Source organism: Triturus cristatus, chromosome 2_1 (assembly GCF_964204655.1).
Source record: "Triturus cristatus chromosome 2_1, aTriCri1.1, whole genome shotgun sequence".
In the NCBI taxonomy this organism is placed as follows: domain Eukaryota; kingdom Metazoa; phylum Chordata; class Amphibia; order Caudata; family Salamandridae; genus Triturus; species Triturus cristatus.
In genome coordinates this window covers 1,125,809,205-1,125,818,555 of record NC_140581.1, presented here as the reverse complement: position 1 = coordinate 1,125,818,555, position 9,351 = coordinate 1,125,809,205, and the positions used below count along the sequence as shown (strand labels likewise).

Below are 9,351 nucleotides of genomic sequence, written 5' to 3'. Positions count from 1 at the left end.
ATTAAATTGGGAACACAATAGGATTAGAGAAGAGAGTTGTTATATTGTTGCATTTACTGCTTGCCACTCATTTTGTAAAATTTATTTAAATAGAGATTTAGTCCTTTTAGGCATATGCAGCGCAAATGTTCACTTTGACCCCACCCCTACCACTTTTGCCAGAACCAGGGGAACCCCACCTGAAGTGGCAAGAGTGAAAGGATTATTTTTCAATGTATTTGTCTACTATAGATAACGAAACACTAACACCAGAAACAAAAAAGGTATTTTGTTGCACTTTGGTGCAGGAGGCATCAGGAAGTATAACGAGATGGAGAAGAAGCAGAGAAGTGCCAATGAGGATGATGCACTAGATGATTTAGAAAATAATTGTTCATCAAGGATCTGCAGACCTTTCGCAAATTAGCGGAGGATAAACTGGATGACTATGAAGGTCGCCAAGAAGAAATAACATGAGGATTATAGGTCTGCCGGAGAGGGCGGCGGGCCCTGCCATGGACCTATTCGTGGAAAAATCTTCAGCCTAAGGGGTTGTACAAATACTTTGTGGTTGAAAGGGCGCCTAGAGTCCCTGGAGGACGCCCCAAACCTGGTGCGCCTTCCCACCCTATGTTGGCGAGACTTCTAAATTTCAGGGACAGATATGTCATATTGCAGACCTCGCGTATGGGCCCCCCCCCTTGAAATATGAGAATTCAGAGATCTCCTTTTTTCCCGATTTCACTTTGAATGTACAGCGGCAATGGCGTTCCTTTCTGGAGGTGAAAAAGAGACTAAGAGAAAAAGGACTTAAATTCACCATGTTATTTCCTGCCTGACATGGAAGACGATGGCGGGGAACCACTGACACCAGACAGTCTTCATGCCCTGAAGCTTAAATGAACAGAATATGAAAACATAGCAACTGACATGGCCAAATCAATGGGTAGAGACAGAGAGGGTAGGCTCTATGACCTTAGGGACAAGGCCGGGAAACTATTGGCATGGCTGGATAAACAAGAGCAGGCAACCAGACTGGTTCTGAAGCTGCGGAAGGGCTCAGGGCAAGTTATAACAGACCCGCAAGAGATCGCTGATGCGTTTGCGGATCACTATCGCTCCATCTATAGTGCGAGCACTTCCTTTATGGAAGAAGACTCGCAGGATCTGATCAGGGAAATACTTGCCCCATATATGTGAGCCATGTTTGAGGAAAGCCGAGACTCAGGGCTGCTCCCTCTAGATCAGCGGGTTGCCACACTGATTACTATACATAAAACTGGCAAACCCAAAGGTGTATGCTCGTCCTACAGGCCCATCTCAATATTAAATGCCGAGCACAAAATACTCGCAAAAATACTAGCCAGACGTTTGGTCCAGGTAATAGGCAAACTAGTGCACCCAGAACAGTCGGGCTTCATGCATTATTCAAAATTATGTCTTTGCCACATTTTCTATATGCTCTCCAGAACTTGCCATGTCCGGTCCCGCCGAAATATTTTAAAGAGGCGGAAAGCCTTACGAGTGCGCTGCTTTGGGATGGTCGCCCTCGCATAGCCCTTCCCAAGTTAGTTCTAAGTTGGTATGATGGTGGGATTGGGCTACCAGACATAAGGAAGTATTACTGGGCGGCCCACTTAGCAGCTATAAATCAATGTATGCACCATCAGTGGGACTAATGAAAAACAAGACTTCCTACACTATACCACTTAAATTGAAGGCAATATGTTCATGCAATAAAGTAATACCCACAGTCAACGGTATATAAAACTATATTATTTCATTTATTAGTTAATTTTATCATTTTTTTATAATTTTTTTCAACCACCTCAAGATACATATACATAAACAATTTTCATACTGTGTTGTAATACATATAATATGGTTCACATCAAACTATTGAAGCACAATTTATGATTAATTGTACAACCATGACATAAATAGGAAAACATATATACCACATATATGACACACAATTAAAGACAGTAAATCTGCAACTCAAGAAAACAACAATATATAGACAATTAAAATCATAGGTTGTATAGTTTAAACATAGGACCAACGCCTACGCGCGTTTCGGAGCTCAAAAAATGATCTTTACAGGCTCCTTCTTCAGGGCGTGTTACAGTGGTCTTTCAGAGGAGAAACAGGCTTCAAGGCCTAGTTTGATGTCCAGCACTCATACATTAGAGTTAAACATTACATTTTGACAGCCGTTGGTCTGTGGGTATAAAAAAATCACAATAAGTGATTAAGAATATTATTTAGCTTTCTTTAAATGTATTAGAGCTAAAATGGAGCAGGAGCTATAGAATGAGTAAAAGAATAAAGACCTCTATGTACACCCGTGATAGAACAAACACCCAAAAACAGGAGTTTATGTGAATAAATGCCATTATAGTTCCAAACAGCCTAGGCACAAAAGAATAAAATATCGAAGAAAAGAAAAATTCAGAGGGAGTAATAGGTTTTAGTGACAACATACTTGCCAATGACCGATTCTTATACAAGGGGATACCAGTGACGAAGTTTCCTAAATCTTTAGTTTTAGTATTTGAGGAACTACAATGAGAAGGAAAGAATAACTATGGTTAAATCTGAAAACATAATGGGGTACCAAATGTTACTAAGCAGAACTCACGAGGCTAGTATGAATAACAGAACAACTAAGGTTGAGATTTTCCTTCTATACTAAAGGCAGTTTACGGTAGTATCTATGCAGCGTATAAGAAAGGATCTATATACAATGAGCCTCTAGCAGAAGTGGCTAGGTTATCCGTCCTGAATGATGCCAATATCATCTCTCACGATAGGACATTATGGTTTGTTCAGTGGGCTGTACGGCTAATGATCAGTAGGATTTAAGGAAGAACTAAGGAATATCTTGTAACTTCCTACAGCGTCTCTTAATATTTGAGCTAATGTTATATCTTAAGACTTAATTCAATATTGTCAAGCGAGCATGCAATGATATCCAGAAAATTCAGCCATGGAGGTCACATGACAAACCATCACCTAAATAATGCACCAAGTAATGGCTAATTTAAATGCCTCGATATATTTGGAGAAAACTCAATGTGTATCTCGCTATGTCCACTCGCTAGCCTAGATGTAGCAAAGGAGAACACGTAAAGAGAATATAGGCGGTACATTGGAGGCCTATCAGGGAATAGATTTAAGTGCGATGTGCACACCTGAAAAAACAAGGTGGTCTCATAGTGTGGTAGAATACTGAATTTGAATTAAAAACCAAAAAAATATACAGAATTCGGTTTTTATCAGTATGATGGAGAAACGAAACCTTGGGAAATATATGCACGAATTGCTAACCTAAGTTGTATAATGGAAGGCAAACGAATTACCTGTTCTCCTTATTAATTCAGTCTTGCGGAAGGCTGAATACTCTCAAACGTGAATCCGGTATGTTGCGTAAATATTCACACTCGAAGGGGCAATCTATAATAGAATTACGAGAAGATTGCATATAATACTGAAATAGATGGCAACGTTGACATTTCTTTAAAAAACAACCAAAGGGGCTGAAACTAGCTTGTAACGGTTCTTACCGAGCAATTAGGCAAAGGCTTGTCAAAGATTCCAAGGTAATCGTTCTAAATTAGGAGTGAGTGGAGCCTGGCATTACTCTTATTGGGTGAACCAGGGAATGATGAGAGCGCGAATCAGATGCTGAGCGTAAAAAATTTTTTTTAGCGCTCATAGAATTAATCTGCAATGAAATTGCATATAGTTTAAAGATCAAATGCTAGGTGTAAATATTAACGCTCGTACGAGCAATCTACAATGAAATTGCATGTAGTATAAAGGTGATGCTAAAAAAGCAGCGTATTAATCTTACCGGTCAGTTCAGCAAAGATTTATGAAGGATTCCATGGTTTGCGCTCTTCGGAATAAATGTGTGGAACCTGGCGTTTCCCTTATAAGGAGAGCCCGGAAGTGATGATCTAATCATGGGCACTGAAATAGGACTACACATGAGACGGAAAAACAACCTAACAATATATTCTCCATTCAAAATGCAAGCCATAAGGTCGTCAGTAGCGGCGGACATCTTGGAAGTGAAATGAGGCTCTCTACATATACTTGAGACAACACATAACGATTTTGCCTCATTAATGAATTTATACCAGTAATAAATTTAAAGTTGAGGGACAAAAGTTACTCGATCCAGGAACTAATGAAGTCTTAGGATGGACACTAAAATGAGACTGCAAATGAAGCTGAACTGACCGGTAAGATTAATACGCTGCTTTTTTAGCATCACCTTTATACTACATGCAATTTCATTGTAGATTGCTCGTACGAGCGTTAATATTTACGCCTAGCATTTGATCTTTAAACTATATGCAATTTCATTGCAGATTAATTCTATGAGCGCTAAAAAAATAATTTTTACGCTCAGCATCTGATTCGCGCTCTCATCATTCCCTGGTTCACCCAATAAGAGTAATGCCAGGCTCCACTCACTCCTGATTTAGAACGATTACCTTGGAATCTTTGACAAGCCTTTGCCTAATTGCTCGGTAAGAACCGTTACAAGCTAGTTTCAGCCCCTTTGGTTGTTTTTTAAAGAAATGTCAACGTTGCCATCTATTTCAGTATTATATGCAATCTTCTCGTAATTCTATTATAGATTGCCCCTTCAAGTGTGAATATTTACGCAACATACCGGATTCACGTTTGAGAGTATTCAGCCTTCCGCAAGACTGAATTAATAAGGAGAACAGGTAATTCGTTTGCCTTCCATTATACAACTTAGGTTAGCAATTCGTGCATATATTTCCCAAGGTTTCGTTTCTCCATCATACTGATAAAAACCGAATTCTGTATATTTTTTTGGTTTTTAATTCAAATTCAGTATTCTACCACACTATGAGACCACCTTGATTTTTCAGGTGTGCACATCGCACTTAAATCTGTTCCCTGATAGGCCTCCAATGTACCGCCTATATTCTCTTTACGTGTTCTCCTTTGCTACATCTAGGCTAGCGAGTGGACATAGCGAGATACACATTGAGTTTTCTCCAAATATATCGAGGCATTTAAATTAGCCATTACTTGGTGCATTATTTAGGTGATGGTTTGTCATGTGACCTCCATGGCTGAATTTTCTGGATATCATTGCATGCTCGCTTGACAATATTGAATTAAGTCTTAAGATATAACATTAGCTCAAATATTAAGAGACGCTGTAGGAAGTTACAAGATATTCCTTAGTTCTTCCTTAAATCCTACTGATCATTAGCCGTACAGCCCACTGAACAAACCATAATGTCCTATCGTGAGAGATGATATTGGCATCATTCAGGACGGATAACCTAGCCACTTCTGCTAGAGGCTCATTGTATATAGATCCTTTCTTATACGCTGCATAGATACTACCGTAAACTGCCTTTAGTATAGAAGGAAAATCTCAACCTTAGTTGTTCTGTTATTCATACTAGCCTCGTGAGTTCTGCTTAGTAACATTTGGTACCCCATTATGTTTTCAGATTTAACCATAGTTATTCTTTCCTTCTCATTGTAGTTCCTCAAATACTAAAACTAAAGATTTAGGAAACTTCGTCACTGGTATCCCCTTGTATAAGAATCGGTCATTGGCAAGTATGTTGTCACTAAAACCTATTACTCCCTCTGAATTTTTCTTTTCTTCGATATTTTATTCTTTTGTGCCTAGGCTGTTTGGAACTATAATGGCATTTATTCACATAAACTCCTGTTTTTGGGTGTTTGTTCTATCACGGGTGTACATAGAGGTCTTTATTCTTTTACTCATTCTATAGCTCCTGCTCCATTTTAGCTCTAATAAATTTAAAGAAAGCTAAATAATATTCTTAATCACTTATTGTGATTTTTTTATACCCACAGACCAACGGCTGTCAAAATGTAATGTTTAACTCTAATGTATGAGTGCTGGACATCAAACTAGGCCTTGAAGCCTGTTTCTCCTCTGAAAGACCACTGTAACACGCCCTGAAGAAGGAGCCTGTAAAGATCATTTTTTGAGCTCCGAAACGCGCGTAGGCGTTGGTCCTATGTTTAAACTATACAACCTATGATTTTAATTGTCTATATATTGTTGTTTTCTTGAGTTGCAGATTTACTGTCTTTAATTGTGTGTCATATATGTGGTATATATGTTTTCCTATTTATGTCATGGTTGTACAATTAATCATAAATTGTGCTTCAATAGTTTGATGTGAACCATATTATATGTATTACAACACAGTATGAAAATTGTTTATGTATATGTATCTTGAGGTGGTTGAAAAAAATGATAAAAAAATGATAAAATGAACTAATAAATGAAATAATATAGTTTTATATACCGTTGACTGTGGGTATTACTTTATTGCATGGACATATTGCCTTCAATTGAAGTGGTATAGTGTAGGAAGTCTTGTTTTTCATTAGTCTCTTTCCCTGATCTCTTCCTCACCTATTAATATATTCAGGGTCCCTCTGCTGTAATTTACTGACCCATCAGTGGGACTACACAGGTTACAGAATGGCTAAATGGTTATTACCGGGGGGGTAACTACAACCTCGCCCTCTATTCCAGGCCCAAAAGATTTTCACTAACGGGGCCGACTGGTCATTCAGTGCACGTATGGCACACAGTAATTAGAAGCCTGGGGTGGGAACAAAAACTCACTATGGCTACTCCCTTGTGGGACTCAGAACAATTGGGCACCCCCAGGGGGTTTGAAGGGGTTTGATAAGTGGAACCTGATAGGGATCACGAAAATAGGGGACCTATGGAAGAGGGGAGAAGTGGTCTCCTTCGCCACCTTACAACAAGAATACTAACTGGCCAGCACCGAATACTTTAGGCATTTACAGGTGAAACATGTGCTAACGTCGCACTTGCAGAGCGGGGTATCCCCCGCTGATGCCTTGCCGTTGGAAGACAGGCTACTTGATGGGTCCCTACAAACGAAAGCAGTGTCCTTGACATATAAAAAGCTGGTAAATAATGCACCAGACCCTCTCAAAGTGATCCGGGGGTGCTGGGGGAACGATGGGTTGGAACTTGATGACCATGAGTGGCAAGAGGCAATAGCCTCCCCGCTGGAAGTTGCAATCTCCTCCAGGTTGCGCCTGGTCCAACTGAAAATCCTCCATTAATTTATGTCACGGGGACTCTGCTTGCCAGTATGGGAAGGGCGGATGAGGGCATGTGTAGGAGGCATGGTAGTCAGGAGGGCACATTTATGCACATCCTGTGGGAGTGTGTGCATATACAGTCGTATTGGAGGGGGATACACGCCTGTCTCAGTGAAGTTCTCGGACCTGTGTTGGGGATCGAGGCTAAGAGATGTCTTCTAAATGTATGGGAGCCCACAGACTTAGGTAGAAAAGTTCGTATATGGGTCACATTGGGACTGATGGTCGCGAAAAGGAACCGGACCAGGTTGTGGGGAGCCGGGACACTGCCCAAAGTTGAAGATTGGAAAGGAGACATGGATTGATGCATGCTGCTGAAAAAAACTGTATATGTTTCTACAGGATGCCCCAAAAAGTGGATTGACATATGGAGCAAATGGAATAGCTACCGTGGTAATATATGTGAACCCCAGTTGTTCTCTCTTTGGAAGATCCTGTAACACCATAGAGATCATTACATTACTATTTCATATGACATATCGTACAACGACATCAAGTGTGATTGTAACCATGTAACTTGTCCTATCTCATCTAATTGTGAATGGAAATGTTGTCTTTTTGTTGTTTAATAAAAAGATTATTAAAAAAAAGAAAATAATTATTCACCTACTATTTACATAGCAATTGATAGATACAAGTGTTTCCATCATAAGGAGGGGCAAAAGGAGATAATAGGTGATTATGTATCAGCACTTAAGAAGTTGGTGATTCCTTGCAGATTTGGTCAGATAGAGGAAAAGTTGCTAAGGGACCAAATCATCTGCTTACTGACAACAAAGGAGTTCAGGAGAGGCTGTGGGCTAGTGAAGATGCAGGCTTGAAGCATGTGTTGGCTATGGTGATGAAAACAGAAATATCTAATAGATGTGCAAAGGCAGCTCTGGAGGATAATAAAGAGAGCAAAGAAGTTTATGTGGTAAGTTGTAAGGAAACTGGGAAAACAGTTAAGAAGTATTCTGATAGTAAGAAAGGCATGGGGAGGAAGGAATCCAAAGTAGTAGATTATTTTGCAAAGAAAATGAATAAGGATGGAACTTTAGGTACATATACGTGCTACAGATGTGGCAGTCGGGAGCATCTAGCTAATAGCAAGAAGTGCAAGGTTAGAGACCAAAAGTGCTCTATATGTGATATTTTAGGCCATTATGCAAGAATATGTAGACAGAGAGACAGGAGGGGAATGGCCCAGTGTGTGTCAGATTCCCAGAAGGAGTCAACATCTGATTTGGGCCAATCTGGGGAGGATGATTGTATCCTGATTGTTAATGATGTTGCAACACCATAGTAGCAGCCTTAGCTCTGGTAGAATGAGCCCTTAAGCCTCAGGAGGCTGCTTTTTGGCCAGACCGTAAGAGATATTGATATAAAGGATGACCCATTGAGAGTTCGACCCTTTTCTGCACCGCTCAACCCTCCTTCACTCCAACGTACCCCACGAAGAGTTGGTCATCCATCAAGAACTCTTTTGTGCGGTCAAGGTTGAATGACAATGCTCTTTTTGGGTGCAGACGGTGAAGTCGCTCCTCTTTTTTAGAGCAATATGGAGGAGCATGGAAAGTCTGCAAGGTCACAGATTGTGCAACGTGGAATGGTGTAACCACTTTTGGTAAGAAAGAGGCCCTAGTATGAAGCGCCATCTTTTCAGAAAAGATGGCCAGGGAAGGAGGCTTTGATGACAGAGCCTGCAATTCGCTCACCCTCCTGGCAGATGTTATTGCCACTAAGAAGGCTGTTTTGATGGTAAGCAGCCGGAGGGGGCAGTTGTGCAAGGGTTCAAACGAAGTAAATATCAGTAAGCCGGGAACCAAATTAAGGTCCCACTGAGGCATGATGAAAGGGGCAGGAGGAAACATATGTACAAGCCGCTTTAAAAACCTATTTACAATAGGGGATTTAAATAGAGAGGGTTGGTCAAGGAGCCTCAAAAAAGAAGACAGGGCCAAAAGGTACTCTTTTAGAGAGCCCAGAACAGAGCGCTGCTGGGCAAAGGTCAGAATAAAGATTAAGACCTGAAAGAGGGAAGCAGAAAGAAGATCAGTAGATCTTTCTGTACAATATTTTTCAGATTTGTTCCACTGGCAGGCATACACAGTCTTGGTGGAGTGCCGCCTAGCTGCCAAAATAACATTGCAACCTTCGGGAGGAAGGTTGAATGCTATCAACTACCGCCTTTCGATCTCCATGCAA

The 9,351-nt window shown here is 40.5% G+C and overlaps 2 long non-coding RNA genes across 2 annotated transcripts; one reads left to right on the top strand and one right to left on the bottom strand.

Moving 5' to 3' along the window:
- Positions 1-1,813: 1,813 nt before the first annotated feature.
- Positions 1,814-3,683, bottom strand: LOC146866461 (uncharacterized). The gene is made up of 4 exons (XR_014976809.1): positions 3,546-3,683; positions 3,342-3,435; positions 2,465-2,541; positions 1,814-2,200 (listed from the first exon to the last, which is right to left on the bottom strand). It is a non-coding gene; the product is annotated as an uncharacterized LOC146866461 (long non-coding RNA).
- A 968-nt stretch (positions 3,684-4,651) lies between these two features.
- On the top strand, positions 4,652-6,253 carry LOC146866460 (uncharacterized). The gene is made up of 3 exons (XR_014976808.1): positions 4,652-4,724; positions 5,525-5,601; positions 5,866-6,253. It is a non-coding gene; the product is annotated as an uncharacterized LOC146866460 (long non-coding RNA).
- The last annotated feature ends 3,098 nt before the right edge of the window (positions 6,254-9,351 follow it).